This window comes from Botryllus schlosseri, chromosome 9 (genome assembly GCF_051294905.1).
Source record: "Botryllus schlosseri isolate E-star chromosome 9, Bs_hap1, whole genome shotgun sequence".
NCBI classification, from domain to species: domain Eukaryota; kingdom Metazoa; phylum Chordata; class Ascidiacea; order Stolidobranchia; family Styelidae; genus Botryllus; species Botryllus schlosseri.
In genome coordinates, this window is record NC_137244.1 from 14,201,202 (window position 1) to 14,222,469 (window position 21,268).

Genomic DNA, 21,268 nt, shown 5'->3' on the forward strand with positions numbered 1-21,268 from the left:
ATCTAAAACTGAAACCGACGAGTATCGGTAAAAGCAGTCTTAAACCGTAGACACTTATTACGTGGAGGGAGGCGATAGCGAAGTACTCGTGCATTTTGTACTACTCAAGTATAGGCTTTATCTGCTTGCACTAAACTTAATCAAGTGATTAACTATTTACACTGCATCTACTTCTATTTCAGAGTATTCGGTTTTCAGGTAAACTATACCTGCAATACTTACTTTTTAACTCACTCGGAAATCATCACGTCTTGTACTTTACTAGAAATTTACAGCTACTAAATGTTGAAATGTACTGTTTTCAGCGGTCTTGATGAGTTGTGCTAGTTTCATCTATATCCTACGACGCATTTTCTCGAGTGGGATGTTATAGGAAGCAAGACGAATCATTGTAAAAGTGTTGAAACTTAATTACATATGTAATTCCATCACTAAAGTTGATCACGCATAGGTACGTGCTACGCTCCCGCAAACAGATTCACGCGAAGTTGCTATAGAACTGCGCTAGTTTTAAAGGTGTTACATCATGAAATGTCTGACGAAATTTGGTATGGTGCATTGTTATTATGTCCTACAACCGCGTATCAACGTTCAAGGTGAGAATTTAATGTTTAGCATGCTAATTCTGGTATTAAAATTGACTATGTATGGGTATATGCTATGTTCACGAAAAACAGATATGCGTAAAAGTTGGTATTCGACTGCAATAGTTTCAAAGGTGTTCCATCATTAGATGTGTGATGAAATTTAGCATGGTGAATTGCCATAATGTCCTATAACTACGTATCAAGTTTCGAATCGGGATTCAATGTTAAGCATGGTAATTCCGTTATTAAAGTTGGCTATGTTTGGGTAGGCTACGTGCTATACGCTCCCACAAAACAGATGTACGCAAAAAGTCGATGTAGAGCCGCGTTAGTTTTAAAGTTGTTCCATCATGAAATGTGTGATGGGATTTGGTATGGTGCATTGTTATAATCTCCTATAACCGCGTATCAACTTTCAAGGTGGGAATTCAATGTTTAACACGGTAATTCTGCTATTAAAATTGACTATGTATAGGTATATGCTATGTTCACGCAAAACAGATATGCGTAAAAGTCGGTATTCGACTGCGTTAGTTTTAAAGGTGTTCCTTCATTAGATGTGTGATGAAATTTAGCATGGTGCATTGCCATAATGTTCTACAACTACGTATCAAGTTTCGAGTTGGGATTCAATGTTAAGCATGGTAATTCCGTTGTTAAAGTCAACTATATATAGGTACGTGCTATACGCCCCCACGCAAAACAGATGTATGCAAAAAGTCGATGTAGAACCGCGTTAGTTTTAAAGTTGCTCCATTATAAAATGCGTGAGGAAATTTGGTATGCTGCATAATCACAATGTCCTACAACTACGTACCAAGTTTCAAGGTGAGGAGTCACATATTAGCATGATAATTCTGTTATTAAATCTGACTATGTATATGTACACGCTACCGAAAACAGATTTAGGCAAAAGTTGCTATAGAACTGCGTTAGTTTTAAAGTTGTTCCATCATGAAATGTGTGATGAAATTTGGTATGCAGCATAATCACAATGCCCTGGAGCTCATTTAGATACGTTTTTTAATTTAGTTATACATTCTAGTTGTTTTGATGTAAGGAGAAAATCATTCGATAACTCGATACAGCTACTTTAACACGCGTTGATGTAACTTTCCTCATTTGTATGCATGCATAGCCTACGCGAAATTGGTTACCGAATTTTTCGATTAGTTTATATTCCGTCTTTTATTTAAAACTGAAACTGTTAAGTATTACTTAAAGTGTTATAAAATGTGAAAAAGTGTACAAGTAGAATTATTATTATGTCATGAACAAGTAGTTTACAAATTCATACGATTTTTCTTGTTGCGTTCCGGGATATAATGTAATTTTTCGCTCTTTTTTATTTTTTATTTTTTCAATAAAATTAGTATTCATTTTACAAAAAAACATCGTGTAAAGATAAAGTACTTGCAAAATTTGACATGGTGCATTGTCATAATGTCTTACAACTGCGTAGCGAGTTTCAAGGTAGGGAGTCGAATATTAACATGGTAATTCCGTTAATAAAATTGACTATGTTTAGGTGCGTGCTACGCTACGGAAAAACAGATTTAGCCAAAAGTCCGTATAGAACTGCGTTGGTTTTGAAGGTGTTACATCATGAAATGTCTGACGAAATTTGGTATGGTGCATTGTTATTATGTCCTGCAACTGCGTACCAACGTTCAAGGTGAGAATTTAATGTTTAGCATGCTAATTCTGTTATTAAAATTGACTATGTATGGGTATATGCTATGTTCACGAAAAACAGATATGCGTAAAAGTCGGTATTCGACTGCGATAGTTTCAAAGGTGTTCCATCATTAGATGTGTGATGAAATTTAGCATGGTGCATAGCCATAATGCCCTACAACTACGTATCAAGTTTAGAGTTGGGATTCAATGCATGGTAATTCCGTTATTAAAGTTGGCTATGTATGGATACGTGCTATACGCTCCCGCAAAACAGATGTACGCAAAAAGTCGATGTAGAGCCGCGTTAGTTTTAAAGTTGTTCCATCATGAAATGTCTGAAGGGATTTGGTATGGTGCATTTTTATAATGTCCTATAACCGCGTACCAACTTTCAAGGTGGGAATTCAATGTTTAACACGGTAATTCTGCTATTAAAATTGACTATGTATAGGGATATACTAAGTTCACGCAAAACAGATACGCGTAAAAGTCGGTATTCGAATGCGTTAGTTTTAAAGGTGTTCCATCATTAGATGTGTGATGAAATTTAGCATGGTACATTGCCATAATGTCCTACATCTACGTATCAAGTTTAGAGTTGGGATTCAATGTTAAGCATGGTAATTCAGTTATTAAAGTTGACTATGTATAGGTACGTGCTATACGCTCCCGCAAAACAGATGCACGCAAAAACTGAATTTTTCGATTAGTTTATATTCCGTATTTTATTTAAAACTAAAACTGTTAAGTACTACTTAAGGTGTTATAAAATGTGAAAAAGTGCAAATAGCGGAGACGTTTGGAGACTGCGTTTAGGACAGTTCGATGTCGCTCGAATATTTCATCCCCAACTCGACGTAAGGTTATCTCTGCTTTCGTATTTACCTTAACGCATGAGCCGTCGAGTTCGTACATGATAAAATTCCTGGTCAAGGAATATGCTTCGAATATAATTTCATCCATTTCTTCAGTGATCGAAGGTGATACTCTTGATAATTCCATGCTTTGAGGAGAATAGCAAGTCAGAGCTTATTTCGAGATCTTAGCTACTTTGAAAATGAGGATCCTAGGATTTGCATAACTTTCATCTATATCGTACGATGCGTTTACGCGGTCCAGAATGACTTATGGCGAGGAAAAATAGCAAAAATGCTCCATTAAGCATTGAGCACGGTTCAAGAATTATGATATTCCTGTACTTGCACAAGTTACAAACGCGCTATCGTAAATTAGTATATATTACTAAAATACGAACTCGGACGAAATCATGAATGCGTAGGACTTACTTTAAACATATATTGTGTACAAACAACTTTTTACAAGAACTATAAAATTCATCGGCATCGCGACATCTTTCAAAAACAAAACCATGATCAATGGCTATTTTTCATTGACATAAGTCATTCTGGAACGCGAAAACGCATTGTAAAATATAGATGAAACTCAAGCAAATCCTAGGATCCTCATTTTCAAAGTAGCTTAGATCTCGAAATAAGCTTTGAATTCAGGGGGCGCGATTTCGATTACTCGAAACTTGTTGCTTGTACGATTTATCGCGGGTGCGTTAAGGGTTAGGAACGTTTTTTAATGTAGTTACACATTCTAGTTGTTTTGATGTAAGGAAAAAACTCATTCGATAACTCGATACAACTAGTTAACACGCGTTGATGGAACTTTCCTCATTTGTATGCATAGCCTAGGCGTAATTGTTTTTCGTTTCTATCTACTTTAAAAAGACTCGGTGTAGAAGTTTCGAAACTTGCATGAATTACAAGCTACATAATACAACTAGTTAACACGCGTTGATGTAACTTCCCTCATCTGTATGCATAGCCTACGCGAAATTGGTTACCGAATTTTTCGATTAGTTTATATTCCGAGTTTTATTTAAAACTGAAACCGTTAAGTATTACTAAAAGTGGTATAAAATGTGAATAAGTGTACAAGTAGAATTATTATTATGTCATAAATAAGTAGTTTACAAGTTCATACGATTTTTCTTGTTGTGTTCCGAGATAAAATGTAATTTTTCGCTCTTTTTTATTTTTTATTAAAATTAATATTCATTTTACAAAAAACGTCGACTTTTGAAAATGGAAAATGCGTGAGCTCGACTAACTTTTTACGTAGTTCGAAATCGCTACTTCTATGCATTAATTCAAAGTATTTGTCAGTCATCGTAACACCGCTCATATTGCGCGCTATCTATTTATTTCACAGATAACGAATTACTCCTGCTTTTATCAGAGGATACTTTTCTAGGATTTGCCTACTAACAGTACTTAGTTTAGATTAATAAAAGTATAGTGATTGAAAATAGATCACTGGATTATAGTTTACAGAAAACTCCACAATTCTATGTGACGTCCTTGCATACCAACAACCTTCGAACTATTCGCCGCCTCATAAACACTTGAGTAGGCCTACATCTGATGCGTGAGGGGAAAACATAGTTAAATTTTCATATGCATTTAGTTTCCAACTCTGAAAGCAAGCTTAGTCTATGATCATTCGCGTGCCATTAGTATTCATTTTACAAAAACGTCGTGTAAAGGTAAAATACTTGTTCATTTCGGAGTACTCAAGTATCAGTTTTGTCAGCTTATTATATGCTCAGTATATTATACGTCACAAATTGTGGAGCATTTATGTGGGTGCTCCAGGGTGCTCTTCATTGAGTGTTCGTGGTGGGTGATAAGTTTAATTTGCAAAATTAGCGTGTTCAAATCAGGCCTGTCGCCAACATAGTGATGACGCATTAGCCCTAAATACACATAATAGAATATAAAGGAAAAGTATCATCTAACGTATAATGAATGTTATCTATTTCTCGGAAGCAAGTTATTATCAAAACATAGTGGTCAAAATTATCGCAGAGCAATACCGATTTGCGTAAATTTCGTTATGCGTCTGACTACGTTACTAGGGATTATGTAGTTAGTTAAGGAATTTGGACTTAAGTTCCAATGAACAAGTGTTCGCGTAGGTTCGAGGTCTGAAAGCAAGAAAAGTTTGTGGTATTTGATCAACATGGAAATTCGTCAACTTTGCGTTTAGGTTATGTTGAAAACATGAGTTACTTAACAACATTTCGACTCATAGGTGTGGATAATTCAACGTACATAGTATTAAAGTCATTAATGCATCGGTCGCAATTCTGCTCGAATACAAGTACAAGTAGAGATTTCAAAGTTAGTGGTTATGTTCGTTGACTAACTCCACTTCTACGTAACGATTTTTCAGTAAGTAGTTATGTTTCTAGGCTAATTTTACTTCTATTTAACGGGTTTTCATAGAAATTTGCGTACTTTTATAACTTTATATTTTGTGAAGTAGAGAGTAGTTTAAGGTTATGTTTGTCTAACCTTGACGAGTGCTATTGTCACACTCGATCACCATCTTTAAATCATGGCTATCCCAATGATGTTGACTAAATTTACGGCTTTAGAACGCGCTAATTAGACCTAATCGTTATAACGCTGGGGTTCGCGTACAGGCATAGAAAGTGTTTGTAAAATTAAAGCCCTGCGAATCGCACGCCTGCGGCTATATAGTTCGTTCGATTATTTTCGACTTGGGATTCGCGTATATGCTACTAAGCTGTTACGACTTTAGAAAATTATACAAGACTATTCGGAACGCGCACATGCTAGTGATTTGTTTCCGTAGCTCTGAACTTGAGAATCGCTTGCCTGCGTCTAATGAAAATAAGTCGTAAAATGTGGAGGCTGCAGAGACCGTAACTTGGATACATAAATCAAGTTTAAAAATATGGACGGATGAGTTATCTCTGACCAATAGAGTAATATAACCACCTATAGTTTAGTGGGGTATTGCTATAATGTATATCCAAACAATCGTTGCAGACTCTGAATGTTACCTAGGTCCTTATCACAAAAAATCATGCATCAGAAGCGTAGGGATTAATATTATCAAGTCGCTGCGCTCAAAATCGCATTTTATATTAAGTAATTAGTGTTGATGTGTAGAATTTTGATATATCATCATAAAACCACACCTAGTTCAGCGTTGCTCATATTATCCGTGAAAATACAAAGTCCTAAATACACATAATGATAATATATATCTGGCGAATACAGCCATGCATATACATCATAGTTTTTGGTTATCATGACAATAACTGGTTTCCGTTAGCGAAGTGTTATTGCAGATATAAATACGCACATAAATCAATTGAATTCAAATTCACATTCACAGAAATGTGTTCAATGGGCATGGCTGATGACGTAGCAGATGATGTGGCAATGGGTGTGGCTGATGATGTGGCAATGGGCATGCTATAGGTGCGGCAATGGGTGGATGATGTGGCAAGGGGGCGTCCTATAGGTGCGGCAATGGGCGGATGATGTGGCAATGTAGGCGTGGCAATTAAGGCGACGTGGCGTAATTTAATTGGTGTGTAACGAAGTAATTATACCAACGGGCCCTCGCGAATATTTCCAAGACAGCACCTCACTCAGCTCTAGCAGTACAACTGAGACGTGAGCTGAGAGAGGTTAGAAAAATATAGCAATATACATGCTCAGTGAAAAGCTCACCCTTAACTCATCCACTTAAGATTGATGCTGATCGATCAAAGGCCATTAATTCTGCCATCGGCAAACATCTGTTGGATAATCCGATTTGTGCGAATAATTATCGAGACGACCGATTTCGAATCGTAGGGCGAGGTCGCTCACTATTCCATTTGTGTGCCTTGGAATCAACTTTTATCAAAATACACCAACCAAAACTCTGCCAACAAAAGGAGTTCGTGTACCACCTAAAAATAGTACATTGAACGAAAATATTCGGGTTCATTTCAATATGAATATACTATTTAATTGTATATTGAAGTTCTGTACCTCCAAGAAGCTCTTCAATATACATGCAATTAGCAATATTATTGACCGATTGAATCATGAATCATTAAAAAATTCCGCGCTTAGCGCGATTAGGGCATAGAACATTGCCACCAGTATAGTGTATACAAGAAATCTCGCTGAGAAGTGCATCCCGGCCGATGGGGTCTGGTCTGGGGGCTAAACCCACAGGAGTTATGCATATAAGTCCATGGGGGGAGACCAACGTTTGGGGGGCGGGGCTGACGACGGGCTGTTTCGGCCATTTAAAAAAGTTATCTAGAGACATTTAAATCGCGAAGCTCGAAGAAAATTTTGATGTTAAAGAAATCTCTTGAAAATACTCTAGAATTTATGTTGGTTTTTCTAAATACTTTTCATTCCCCTTCGAGCTCTCTCCCCACCCTATTGAGGAATCTAGGGTGCGGCATTTACGGACCTGGCATGAATGCAAATAATTGGGTGCGATAAACCGTGCTCTATAAAAATGGGCAATAGGTACATTATGATGTAACAAGCAAATGACGCATAATTTTTAAATAAAGTTGTTATCTCATTAGGCCTTTTCCGCGCAATCCTTATATTGTCTCCAATATATCTTTCAATATTAGTTCTAAGAAGCAAAGAAAATGTAATCGTGAGTAATCGTGATTACTTTTCCAATCTAATCGTAATCGACTACTTCCTGATTTTGTTGTAATCGTCATCGTCATCGCGTTATTCAGTAGTAATCGTAATTGCAATCGATTGCATTCATGAAGTAATCACCCCATGTCTGATTATGACCGCTTTCAAAACTACTTACTTTCTTGAGTAGATTTCAAGCCAGGAAATTCGACTTCTACTTCAAGTAGTTTAAGGTTGCCTTTTTGAAAAATTACTTCTACTCGTACTTGAGTAGATTTTACGTCGCTACTTCTACTTCTACTTGAGTAGCGTTATTGACTACTTTGACCACCTCTGGGTCAGTGGGATCATGTCAAATATGCTTTATTTCAATATACAGCTCAGAACGACATCATGAGTTGAAGCTCACACGAATAAAGTCTTGGAATCAGACAGTCCTGGCATTTAACAACATAAACATCACTAATTAGCTCGTATTTGTACATTGGAATTGGCACCACAGCCCTTTAATTCCTCTAAACAACTACTCTTCTAGTAGGCTACGTGATAGCAGTAGGAATCATCAATATCACAGTATATACATCATTATGTACATTATACAGCAAAATGCTTCGGGTGTATACTCATTACTCACCAATAGTGTTTGTGGCTGAAATGATGGTGCTGCAGATAGGTTTCGGCCTGCTGTCAAGTACAAAAAGAACTCAAGATATTGTGGTTCTTGGCTATGAAAAGCAAACAACTAATTAAGCTAATAACCACTGGTACCATCACCTTCATACATCCAAGACATGTTATAAACAACCACATGGCATTCCTTGTCATTCTTGTGAAGAAACAGGATGGTCAATTCCTTACCTCCGTTTATAGGAAGCCCACATTTCCAGGTCATTACCTTCGATGGAACTCTTTCAGCCCCAAAAGTCGTAAAATCAATTTAATCGGCACCTTAGTGAACTTGAGTATATCCGTAAAATTTTCATTGACAACGGATAACCAGAGTATGTTATCAAGCGGACAGTAAATAATAAGTCAAGTCATCGGAATGGTACCAAATCAAAAGAAACTCTCGAAGAAGTTTCTCGTGAAAGTGGGGATGTGTATACATCTATCTACCTGTGATTGGCCTGGTTTCTTATCGATTTGAAAAGCAGATAACTTCAGCAGTCTACCGCTGTTATCCAATGGTGAAAACCAATGTTGCTTTTACCACGATACCGATGTTCCTGCAACTCGAAAGGACGTTCTACCGGCTTTAAAACAAAGTACTGTAAGTCATGAATTCAAGCGTCTCTGCGATTGTCGGTACGCAGGGAGAACTTCCAAACGGTTGCAGGACCGTTTCAAAGAACACACCCCACTGTCTGTCAAATCGTATATCTCGAAATCGCAGCATAACAATCCGTTTGTTCTCGAACCAGGCCATGGGTCTTGAACCAGGCCATGGGTCAAAAGTCTTCTATCGGCAAACATTTACTCGAAAATCATACATATGCTGCTAATTATAATGAGGACATCTTCTCTATGTTGGCTAAGGGTCGCAATTTATTTCATTTTTCTGTTCTTAAGTCCACCATCATCACTATGAGTAAACCTAGTCTAGCCAACCGAAAGAATTTGGGTATCATTTGAAAATCGCGCATTGACTTGTTTTGCTTTTCGCTATATCCGTGCCAACGCTACAGTTCTCTCGTTTTTCTAACTTTGTATATTTTCTGTGGGACGTCATAATTAGCGACATACATATTGTTGTTAAACATAGTTATTCGAATTCTCGCATTATTGCTGACGATTAGGGCTGGACACAATGATTCGAGCACTCGAATCTGAATCGAGTAATAATTTTAATGATTCGAGTCGAGTAGTAAAAGACGAATTTTTCGACTATTGAAATTATATGTATTGAAATTAACTCGCAACCGAAAGTTAATTTGCTAGCGAGAAATATAGTTTTGATGCTATTCTCCACTGAGGAAGCCTTGAAACTTTGATTGGGCGTTTCGCAGCATACGAGACATAGTACAAAGCTACGAACCTTACTGGAAATAACACAAGTCATGATCATCCCACAACATTGTCAAAAAATGCAATGAAATCGGTATGACCGAAAAAATACCCTACTGTCTTTAATGTGACGGATAACAGGCATCATGTTCTTTGTGGTCGCATAAAAGGTACATATTTGAACTTTGACTTGGTGCATTCTGCTGTGACGTCATAATGAGTGATACTCGAATGCTCGACTCGATTCGAAGCGTAATACTCGACTCAGAATCGAATCACTCAGGTACTCGATTTTGCCTAGCCCTAGTGACGATATCCCCTGACGAGGGTCAGCCGAAAAGCTTCGGGCCCAATGACAGGATGAGTAATAATTTCATAATATAGCCCAATCTTTTGTTGCAAAGGTGAGCGAAGAAATAATCCTTGTCTACTTACCTCACCTGATAAGCAAAACAGTTGTGCCTTTGACAAAAGGCATCCTTTGATTGGTAATAAACTGTTCCAATAGAGCACACACGACACATTGCAAATAGATACCGTTTATTGATATGTAGTTACATACCTACCTTAATGCATAATAGCGATTGTTATTTTCATTCAAAATTAAAAACATTATGTTCAGTCTGCATAATAATGTTAGTCACATTTCAGATCAAGTTTTGGAAAAGTAGCCTACTGCTTAAGAAGAATGATATCTTGCAACACAAAAGTGAAAGATTAGGGACTAAGAAGCCTAAATTACTATTCACAATATTCATCAGCATCAACTATGCAAAGTGACATGATATGCCATTACAGAGAATCTAAAAACACCCCATTCAAATTTAATCCACGTCCACTAGATAAAAACAAACAATAAGCCTACATTCTCACAATGGGCAGGTAAGTTCAAAAGCTTCGTACTGAAAGCATCTCACGGAAAGAGTAGGAATTGAAAGTAATGTGCAAATAGGAGTGTATACAGTAAGTAGGCCTATGGATATTATATTGATAGCATCTTGAGGATCCGACGTTACTGCAGCAATTATAAATGTGATCCAGACATACGAGCCTGAAGCGCTAAGGTAAAGACCAATGTATATAAAGAGCAATTATCCAACTAAAGCCTCATAGATCGAAACACGATGTCTCAAGATATCGACAAAATTCAATTGTAATCAAGTGCTTACAATCTTGTGTAAGTTAGGCTTCTGCAGCAGACGTGCTGATTATATTTAACACAATGATAGTATTTGAAGAGCTTCTTGGAGGTACAGAACTTCAATATACAATTGAATAGTATATTCATATTGAAATGAACCCGAATATTTTCGGCTGACACTCGTCAGGGGTAATCGTCAGCAACTAGTAGAGAATTGGAAAGAACATTGTATATCAACAATCATATCACAAAATATGACGTCACAAGCATGGAATTTCGTGAATGAGAGAGCGTTCCTCTCGATTGTTGATATACAATGTTCTTTCCAATTCTCTACTAGTTGCTGACGATTACCCCTGACGAGTGTCAGCCGAAAATATTCGGGTTCATTTCAATATGAATTGAATATACTATTCAATTGTACAATGTTAGTAGAAAACTCAATCAGTCAGGCGCATTTGTGCAATGTCAAGCGACGAAATTCATTCAATACTGGGGTATAATCGTTACACCGGGAACAGAAAAGGTACAGATTCGTATGAAAATGAGCAATAAGAAGTTGACGCTGCAATATCAAGTTTGAATATGAAACATATGCTGTAGTTCAAATTCTGCAATACATGATGTGTAGTCCAAAGGCATATATTTACTGTCAAGTAGTGCAATAGTCAAAAAGAAATGTGCTTCATGCATTAGCTACGTTATCCGCAATCAGAGATGTGGAACTGGGGTAGGTAAGGTGCCCGTTATCCAAAAGCAATACTATTTCCTGCTAAGCTTGCAAACTTAAAGATCCAATAAACAACCTGGCCCTTGAAGCTTCTTAGCGGACCCGGCTAGTGACAAGGCAATAAATATAATTAGGACAGAGCAAAATCATTTTGTTGATAGAATAACTCCTAGTGTGAAGGGCGTATATTTTCGTTACTCATAAACGAAGAATCCCACTACTGGACTCCAATCATTACGATGAACATTTAACTCAGATTTGAGCACTCGAATCATTATGCCAAGCCCTAATCCGTAATCATAATCATATTCATCATCGCAAAATAACAAAACAGGCAACAAAATAGCACGAACTTCAGAAACACACGGACACATACAAAAATGGTTTCAGTGTCAATTTCAAAGCAAATGAGATGTGTACGATGTACAGTTCAGAGAATAAAGGTTAATACGCTTTATGATTGCAAGATGAAGCTGAAAGATGAAAATATATCATTCTACTATGGTTAAGAGTGTCACACAGGGTAAATTAGGTAGAGAGCATATCAATTTTTAATCACCATCCCCGCAATCTGTGTCATCCACTTCATCCGTTACATTCATTCCGAAGTACATCTCATTAATCAGAAACGTGGCGGCCAGCAAAATGGCCTTCACTTTGACATCCAAATCGACAGGGAACGTAACGCCGCAGCTATGGTAGTACGTTATCGCGCCAATCTCCGTCTTTCCGTCAGCAGTGAAGACGTTGAAAGGATCGTCTACGCAACAACAGCTGCACACTGAGCAAGGGCCTTCGATGAGAAGCAGGGTTTCGTTGCTGGCGTTTTGAACTGCGTAACGCGGCTTCCACGAAGATTTGCGTTGGACAATCCTACCGATCGAAACACCCACTGGTGATTGGACATCTATCACATTGGCGCACGTATCACCGTTGATACACCAGCAATACCCGACACAGCATTTCCACTCGCGTTCCACCCGAATCACCTCTTCGTATCTATTATCGACTATGTGCATCGCAAAGCCTCGCTCGTCACCACCGCAATGTCGGTTGCAGGTTTCCAACTCTTCAGACGCATAGTAGCACTGTTGGCCGATGCTGTTTTTCACAACAAATTTATTATTTGTTTCCCGCCTGGTGAACAAATCGAGTGTTTCTATTTTTAGATGTTCCAAAGGAGCTATATACTCCAGACCGAGCGGAGACCCCACCAGCGCCGGTGGTTTCTCCATCCATAGATTGACGCCAACCGGTGATGAAATTATCGGAATTTTATTATCCATAGCGACTAAGGCAATTTACATGCTATTGACCTGTCGTGGGTAATCAAATTTAGGAATGTAAGATGTTCACATATGAATATACGTTCATCGATAACAAAGATACATGAACTCATTTGTACATTTGAGACGCCGCAAGTAGTACGCCGTACTATTGACGATATAATTTGTACTGACAGCCTCACAGCAGGATAAGTAGGCGAATGAGGTCTCAAAAACATCCTTAACCGTTGTTATCTGTTAATAAATTCAGATACACTTAACAGCCATCTGAATTTTCATCTGCTTGATGAAAATCTCCCTTTGTTCGGCTTTAGACTTCAACGAGCAAACATGCACAAAAAACGCATTGCAAATCCAATATGCATTAAAAGGTTCTAGTTTTTCCAAAGCTTTAATTTATGTGGGCTCGATATTTCAAATTAGCTCAATTCCATTCCCAAACATGAAATGAGTTGATATTAAGACATAAATTCAAGATATTCCTATAACTATTCACCTATATCCATTTGTAGTGGAGCATAGGCAAATTAATTGAATTAATATCCATGAATTAGGTTATCAGATGAGTTGTCCCATGCATAATGACGGAATAAATATTATAAATAAATTAGTCCACAACGATAATTAACAGCGATAATTTAGATAAGCATTACATAAAATTATTTGATATCATAAAACCACACTGAATTGTGAGAATGGATCTGGTACAATGAAACCGATGCTATTAATCTCATTAGGCGATACTTCTTCGAGGCTAATTTGTAGGGATTTAGGCTACCCGTCAAACCAATATGATCATGATCCCTATCATTGCTATAAGTTGACCAATTTGCAATTCAAATATAGCCATCTATCATTGAACTAATGTTTAGAAACTGACATGTCATTGAAAGAACCCATTTTAAGGTGAAAGCGAGGTATTAGTCAGAGCATAGGTTACAGGTACCAGTCGATATCAGTGTACAAAGCCAACAAAAATAGTTCTAATGTTGCAAATATCAAAGGAGCACCTAAACAAAGAATGAAATTACAGCAATATATATGGCAGTGGCCTTGACAGTATGGCCGCAACACTTGGGATGTTGATGACTAAAATATCAGTTCTAGCGCATTGGCAGATTCATAAGCCAGTCACATTTTTTGTAGATCTTCAAACATTACTATAAAGTAGAATATTTTGTGGTAGACTTATCTAACGTCAAAATTGTCTCCACGCTTTGCGCGATTTCTGGCTTTTAATATTGTTACCCCAACCGGAAAATGGAAAAACGCCTTATGAACTAACTATATTCGCAATTACGAGGGAAAGTGTCGTCTAACATGCGACCTTGCGTTGGCGCTCGCACAAAGACAAAATGATTGAGCCATGTTAGCCGAAGCTCTCGATATCGATATGTCCAGGCGACGAATAGTCCTGTCCTTGCAAACTAAGCCACGTAACTAACAAGTATCGATATTATTAACCTATTTTTAACTTGTAAACTAGTGGCCCGCGCAATGGTTCGATAAGTGTGTGTGGCACTTTGGCCGAAATGGTTGGTCACCCCTGAAACGAAAATAATTTTGATTATGCAATAACTTGAAGTTAATGCTGAAGTAACCAAGTATTCCAACAGGGTCATATGTCGTATTGCTTTCAAAAGTCGTGCATTAAACACGTAATGAATTGTATTTAATGTAGATTTATGGGACTTTGGTGAGTCTTATTAGCCATCATGGCAATTTATTATCAATTTCCTGTGGAAGTATAAGACACCACCGCAACGAATTGTAATGGACTGAGGACTTAGCGCAGCTCTTCAGAGTCAGTATGAACGGCCCGGCCTTGAAATCGTTGGACCTAATGTAAGAGTTGGATGAATCGACTGTATCATTCGATTGAATGTTCTGACATCCCAACTTCAGTACGCACAAGACATGCGCGCACCCCGGTGCAGCTTGCATATTGCATAATGAATATTGTTTCTTCACTTCTTTGTAGCATCTCATTAACCGAAATTCCATTAAGAACAATTTGAATCTGACTCCCTGCAAAGAGCGCTCACCATAGAACAACGAGACAATCTCGATAGTAAAATCCTCGAAGATGAGCTACGAATTGCAATCTTACAACAAAAACGAGACAAAACACCAGGGGAAGATGGCCTTAGCGCTGAACTGTACACCACGAACCTCGAAACCATGGCAGAGGAGTTAGTCGAGGTCTCCAACGAGATGTACGACGAGCAAAACGTAAATAGGGACCTCGCAAGAGCCACCCTGAAAGTAATTTACAAAAAGGGAGGGAAAGATGATATAAGGAATTACAGACCGATCAGTCTTCTAAACGTTGATTATAAAATCCCAAGCCGAATACTAACGAACCGTCTAAAACAACTCTTACCGAAAATAACCCGAACACCAGCACGTCAACCCCCCTAAAACTATTGGACAATTGAATTTACTCCTAAGAGAGATCACAGAAGAAATGAGAGTAACACAGAAAGGCGCTATCATCTCGATTGACTTCGAGAAGGCGTATGACTCGATCGACCATGGGTTCCTTCTGGACACGCTAAAAATGGCGGGTTTACGGGGAAAGTTCTGCGGATTCTTTGGAAAAATCTATGATCAGGCAGAAGCCAAGATCTCCATAGGGGGGACGTTGGAGGAAGAATGCCACTGAGGAGAGGGATAAAGCAGGGAGACCCAATGTCCATGCTCCTGTTTACGATAGCAACAGAACCCTCACTGAGGCAACTAGAACAGGATCTCACAGGATACAAAATACCAGGGGTGAGGAGAAGATACATATCCCCAGCCATATGCTGATGATCTTACCCTAACCCTAGAAGACAAATACGAAACAGAGCAAGCCCTAGAAACAATAAACAAATTTGGAGAAGCGAGTGGTTTGAACATCAATAAAAACAAAACCAGAGGGATTGATTTCGAAAGTGACCAGCCGCAGCCAAGATATTCAGAAATCAAATGGGTGAACGACATGGAAGTCCTGGGCCATAAAATCTACCGAGGGGTCCCAGACCAACATGAACCGTGGAAGACTCCGATGACAACAGCCGAAAACCTGATAAAAGAAATTATGCTATCAATTTAGTGTACTCTCTACTCACGTAATTAAATTTACCAGTAGAGCTGAGTGAAGTGTCTTGAAAACGGGAGGGACCGTAAATAATAATTAAACATCTTCGGGCGGGCGGACCCGTTGATATGACTTCGTTACATGATGTTATTTCGTGACTTTCAGTTTGATATATCAAAAAATATAGAATCGCCCAAACGTAGGCTTCTAAACTAAGAGACGCACACGATTTCAAACTGGCATTTCTTCACTGGCATAAAATTTTCCCAGCGGGATGGTATTTGTCTTGTGAGGTTTAGATTGCAAAGACAGGAACATTCGGCACCAGTCATTTATGCACCTGTGGGTGGACACAATTAAACCTATATGTATTTTGTATGTAGCCTATAACGAAGTCTTCGGTCAGCATAAGGGCACAGACCTTTTCTGCCAAGGTTTTCTCGCTGCCAATCGTTCTGGCACACTTCTTGGAGTCGCATGTTATATGGCCTAAAACTTGATTGTATGTCTTGGTGGGTCGTGGCGCGGTAATGGCCCAATACCCAATAATAAAGATAAATGGCTACTTGAATTCGCACCCAGCGCGAAAAAATTTGGAAAAAATTGCATAAATATTCAAAAAATACTCCATGAATTATGCTAATTAACGAAATAATTTTGGGCCCCTTCGAGCTCGCCCCCCCCCCAATTGGGGGGTTTGGGGTGCGTCAGTTACGGTGCTGCTAACACCTGCTCAAAGGGACCTAAACTGGTTTATTGCCAGCGACACCATCAACACCAACGAGTACCTCTACGCAAGAGCCCTTAGTGATGCAAGGGAATGTGAACTCTGCAGGAAATCCATAGAGACTGGCCCGCACCTCTTTGTCTGGTGTGAAACGACCAATTAGGCGCTAAGGGCCATCACAGGAGCCTGGAATAAAGTAACTAGACAAACGATGGATCTCACCAAAATACAGACCATAATCTTCATGGAACCAGAGAAGGACCTCCCTGAAACTCAAGAGGACGCCCTCACGATCCTTATGACAATCTTAAAGCAAGCAGTATGGACAGCGAGAAATAAAAAGAAATACACGGGTTGGAAAATGGAAAACGATTGGATCACCAAATCCATAACAAGAAGATTAAAACTAAGGAAAAATTGCAGGTTGATGAAGGGCTAGAGAAGCTACTGACAAAAATAAGCGAAGAGCTAGCATAAGAACCTAAAACCTAAAATTCATCACGAGGTCGGTTGTATCCATATTTTTCTGTTTTGTTCGGTTTGGTTTGTAGAAAAATATTTCTTTTAAAACGAGTATACTAAGGTCAATCAGAGTGTCAATTAAAATATGTTCATTCTGTTTCGCAATCTTGGTGCCTATATGTTGCTATCATACTCAAAGATATGTCGTCAGAAGCGTTACGCGTTATTATTACATTCACCTCAATCCATCTTTGTGTAAATAGATTTTGTGCCCTCGTTCATATGATATCGAAGGCTCGGATTTTCAAGGCACTGCCACATATTTCGTCACATGCAATTGCAGACTTCGCAGTTGAAGCAATAAATTTCTTCCCAATTTCTGCCTACAGTATATGATGTTATTTAGGCTGTTTATCGCTAGACTACACTTAATTAGTGCACAGAATAAGACATATGACGGTTGCGCGATAATTGAGCTGAATTTTACCAAAATCGGCAGGAGGGGTCCGTGCGGTCCAAAACGGTTCCGCGACGACAAAAAGGTTGAGAACCACTGGATTATATGACCATGATTTACACATGTACTTGACCTCAATCCCCCCAACTTTTCGACTGGCCATTACGCGCCAAGCGTGTGCTAAGAAATACTATCCTAGACCTCCTCTCACGACCAGGCACCAAAATAGACGTTCAACATTTCTAATATATAAATTATGAGCGCCCATATTAGTTTACAAAACCATTCATAAGCTAGCTAGTTTTGTACTGGTCTTGTTAATCGGAACGCGAAATTGGAGGGAGTGTTGGTGTGTGCCTGAAAATTGGAATTCATCCCTGCGCATATTCGTTTCTCTAATAAGGCTTTGCCAGTGACATTACTCGTCGAATACAGCAATACAGTTCAAACACCAATATAATGAGAAAACAATTGTGGCGACGAAAGCTACTCAATGCGTGTCAGACTCAAAACCCATTCGTGGCGATACTGATTAGAATACACGCTTTCTCGTTTGCTATCATATATTTCTTGTTGTCTGCTTGATGCATTCGTACTCCGAAATTCCACAAAATGTCTTTTTTCAGTGTTTCTTTCGTTATTAACGTGCAGTAGGCCATGCCATGCCATTGGTAAATATTGATGCATCACGAGATTCTACATTCTTATAAACTTGATTGCTGGACGTACTCATATCGAGAACAACAACATCGATTTTTATTCTATTGGGCATTTGGTAGACAGTGGATTTCTATATTGATAAGATCGCGGCATGCGCCCGGAAGTGGAATTAATTCAAGCCCAGGGTGGCCATCCTGTGGCCGTAGAAAGAAATTTGTGCGGCCGTCCACACGTAATTCAATTAGTATGTGTTGGCAGCCGTCGACATGCAAATTGAATTTATGAATCGACTCTCGAATGTTTGTGAGATTTTATTACCGGTAATCTTGAAATTTTCTAGTGCGTTTCTCGTGCGTTAGGGAGATTCCAATATCTTCCCATTATATCAAAAATCTTGATAGAAGCTCAGGAAATAAGAGCATGCGACGAAGTGACTGATAACAATTGGCCCGCACGAAGATGCATCATCATTTATAACTTGCCCTAAATTTTCGAAAACACCCTTTGGCATCCACTCTACCGCTGTATCTGATCGCATGGGATGAGAAAGGATACATATTTCACAGGAATATGTGATACTACCAATATAAATGACGAAATTCATTCGAAAATATGAATGACCGTCAGGGCATGGTATGGTATGGAATGGGAATTTTCCAAACTCCATACCCGTCCAATCGTTCCATACCGTATTTGACAATTATCCATGCCATAGCAACATTCTTCCATACCATATTTTCGCAACTTGCCCAACCTCTCAAGTGATACTTTATTTTTATGTAAGGAAATGTTCCGTCGTTTATATTCCTAATATTTTGTATGAGGTTATCCGTTTAAACGTCCCTGATTCACCAATGGTATCCTCACTTTACTTATATCATATGTCGTCAGCGATGTAGGTTACCTAATCATCGAAGACGGAACGTATAATACATACAAATTATACACACGGGATTACTTGGAAATCACAACAGAATCTCATGACATGTACATCAGTGTAGTAACGCACTGCTAGCAGTAACATCGCCCACAAAATTACATAAAACAAAGCCATTGTCAAATTATAAGATATGTTGCCAACCTATTTTCTTTACTTAACACAACCTGAAATCGATATTTCTACTCTTTGCAATTGCTCCTTCAATAAAATTTGGTAATACTTCGTGTTGTAAAGACTTGCTATTGGTGAAAGTTAAGACCCCGGAATTTAACAGCAAACAATAAAATTAAGGAGCAGTGAACTTGTAACCGTAAACACAAAGTTACGTTTCCGTAAAATTCATATGTAAGGTAGGCCGACAGAAAAATAGGAAGGGTTTGAAATTTTTCCAAATGTACCAAGGTAGCATCAATTTACATGAGTAAATGCTGAATATAATGCATGCATAAAATTCCTGGTGTTGAAGAACTTATGCACATGGTATATATAAGCCGCCATAAGCTATACTTTCGCACGCTATACTATAATTCGAACAGAAAGAAATATGTCATTTCATCAGTATCGAGTCTGGCTATGCTATCAATTAGCGATTCCACGATATCTCGTGAATCAGGTGATGTCAATCACACCATTTCGCATACAAATGAATAGCAACCCATATGAGGTAGAACGAGTGCCGCTGTCTATCGATTCTCTCTAATCGGAGGGACTGATAATCAGAGGTGGTCAAAGTAGCCAAGAAAGCTACTCAAGTAGAAGTAGAAGTAGCGACGAAAAAATCTACTCAAGTACAAGTAGAAGTACTTCTTTCATAAGCAACCTAAAACTACTTGAAGTAGAAGTAGAATTGACTGACTTTAAAAGTACTCAAGTAAGTAAGTAGTTGTGAAAACGATTCTGATTGGATGGATTGTAAAAAGGTGCAAATTGAGCTATGTGATAGGTGACGAGCTTAATTCATATTGATGCATACCCGCAGGTATCCCATTTTCGATAGCATAAGCATTCGTCCACATCATGGGATGAAAATGATAGTATTGATGATGAAATGCGATGCTAATCCTCTGTTTTCTCCAACTGCACGTTTTGGAAAATAACATGGTATGGCGCAATCCCCCATATTATAAGGCCCGTAGTTTAGTCGAAGAGCAATGCGGAGAAGTTGTATAGGATACGGCGTATACACTTTGAGCTATTAGTAAACGTTAATAAAAAATATGGTGGACCGTAAAAATGCCATATTGTGTAGCTTTATTTCCAGAAATTAAAGGCATAACTGCACTTGCTTTTATACTTCAACATGTATGCTATCTGGACAGAAGAACTGATGTTAATTATAACTCAAAGTATATGATACTGGGAATTGAAAGTGAAATATATAAATACTACTTCAAAAAGCAGAATATGTATTTCATGTTTTTAGTCCAGAGAGTTTCAAAGGTGGTATGCTAAAACAGCTCTAAAAGTAAAAAAGAAAGTAAAAGTCCACTCTTCCAGATTAGGACACACCATGGACATATATGCTAGATATGACAAGAAAATGATATGACAAGAAAATTCTCTGCTTTACTAAATTTTTATGAAAATCAAATGTTAATACTCCGTAAAAACAGCTCCGAAATTCCTCAGGCTATCTTCCTGATTGGAAGATTGAATTACTTCTACTTGACAAACTGAAAATAGCGAAAAGTAAGTAAGTAGATCACAAAATATTAAGAAGTAGAAGTAGCGAAAATCAGATCTACTTGAGTAAGTACCAGAAGTAGAGGAAAACTACTTGAGTACTTCGAAAAAGTAGAAGTACTTCGTTACTGACCACCTCTGCTGATAATACGAACTGCTGAATTGCAAATGAGCTAAGAAATATTAGAGATACTAGCGGACAGACGTTTTATAAACGAGGTTAATAATGCATATAATTTTTTCCAAGTGAGTCTATTCCCAACCAGAAGCTTCTAAATTACCCACCGGCTGGAAACACCTGCATTAGAATATATCTTAAATATAATATTACATCACTACA

The 21,268-nt window shown here is 38.2% G+C and overlaps 1 protein-coding gene and 1 pseudogene across 2 annotated transcripts in view; both read right to left on the reverse strand.

The window, feature by feature from the left end:
• The window catches only part of LOC145447207 (magnesium transporter MRS2 homolog, mitochondrial-like), a 167,256-nt gene that overhangs the window by 18,744 nt on the left and 127,244 nt on the right, over positions 1-21,268 (reverse strand). The gene's annotated exons all lie outside the window — the stretch shown is intronic.
• Positions 11,330-14,934, reverse strand: LOC145447043 (phospholipid scramblase 1 pseudogene; annotated as a pseudogene).